Source organism: Macaca nemestrina, chromosome 4 (genome assembly GCF_043159975.1).
Source record: "Macaca nemestrina isolate mMacNem1 chromosome 4, mMacNem.hap1, whole genome shotgun sequence".
NCBI lineage: Eukaryota > Metazoa > Chordata > Mammalia > Primates > Cercopithecidae > Macaca > Macaca nemestrina.
This window is the reverse complement of record NC_092128.1, coordinates 59345211-59346729: the sequence shown is the minus strand read 5'-3', so window position 1 is coordinate 59346729 and position 1519 is coordinate 59345211. Positions and strand designations below refer to the sequence as shown.

At 37.9% G+C, this 1519-nt stretch overlaps 1 non-coding gene across 1 annotated transcript; it reads left to right on the top strand.

Moving 5' to 3' along the window:
- Positions 1 to 382: 382 nt before the first annotated feature.
- Positions 383 to 485, top strand: LOC112425557 (U6 spliceosomal RNA). The gene has a single exon (XR_003016677.2). It is a non-coding gene; the product is annotated as a U6 spliceosomal RNA (small nuclear RNA).
- The last annotated feature ends 1034 nt before the right edge of the window (positions 486 to 1519 follow it).

The following is a 1519-nucleotide window of genomic DNA, read 5'->3' as shown; positions in this document are numbered from 1 at the left end:
TTAAATGTATGAAATCATTATTTAGTGGAGGTGCAGTTTGCTTTTATTTTCATATTATATTCCGTTCCAGTAGGCTGTTTGTCATCAACTGCTTCTTTTCCTCTATTTAAAACCAGCTGCTGACTCCAAATGCAACTGCTGCTACAGAAGTCACACACCATCAGATAATTGACAGTCCTCATGGGACCCCACAGGACATATTTTTGTAAAGATTAATAAAGGTAAAAGATATGTTACAGCCACAGAGAGAAAGTGCAGACATTTGTAGAGGAGCATGACTTATCAGTGCAGCCCTGTGGGGTCCTATCTCAGTCACATAGGATGTGGTTCGTCTTTGGTTTATGAGCCACCAAGGTAAATACAAGATATTTTGGTTTCGAACTTGCTTCGACAGCACATATACTAGAACTGGAATTATATAGAGAAGATTAGCATGTCTTCTGCACAAGAGTGACATGAAAATTTATGAAGCATTCCATATTTTTCAGGTTTCAAAATATCACAGTACCCCCAAAATATGCGCAACTGTTATGCATCTTTTTTTTTCAAAAAAGATATCTGATTTCATCTGTGAGTTCATGAGCTTCACTCATGCCAAGGTACAAATTTGTTGAGGAGTCTTTTATACCACACCAATCACTTAGGTAAAACCTAGGCTTTATGACTTGTTAAACCATGTATAACTGTCAATCTATACATTTTCACTAAGCAGTATAGATAACAAGCTAGTACAGCATGTCTCCAGGCGAATTTCAGACTTCATGCTGCACATTATACATAGACAGCTAGTTTATTTAATTTCCTTCTTGTTCAAAGGTCAATATTTGACTTCCAGGCTTCCTCAGAGACAAGCTTAAAATGACCCAAACCAGCAGCAAGTCATCCCAATCTGTAACTCTCTTTAAAGATACTTTGCCAAGACCACCTTTCCAAGCCTCTTCTTTGTCTTCCCGTTGACTGTGCTATGTAGTCTTCTAAGCCCAACAAGGCTGTCGATAGTTTCTACTCTGGATGTGCCTCTCTATTTCTGGAGGTGAACTCTTGATAATGTTTCCTGGATTTCACCACTGCTGCCCACTACTCACACATTATACAGCTCCCTCCAGACTCACATGCAAGTGTGGGCTCTGGTAGTCTTAGTTGCTTAGTCCTTCTTTTACCCATAAATTGCAATTTATATCTTCTGTTCTCTATGTGGCAAATGTACGTTATTGATGTTTTAAGTTAACTGTTCTTTAAATCTTTATGGTATTTTGGAGAAGGTGTGGAAAGACTGTGATCCATAGAAACTTCATTATCCTAAGGTAACTTGGAACTACCGACCTTGGCCTTTAACTATCAGGGCTAATTTGACCTCAAAGGCATGAGAAATATTCTTTTCTGCTTTATTTTTCCTTTTAGGAGTGTTATATGTGGTTTTTTTTTATCCTGCTTTCCTCAGGTCTTTTCAAGCTGGTTCAGAAAAATTCAAAATGTAAACTGCTTCCCTAACTGTTTCCTTTTGATCACTTTTCAAGTG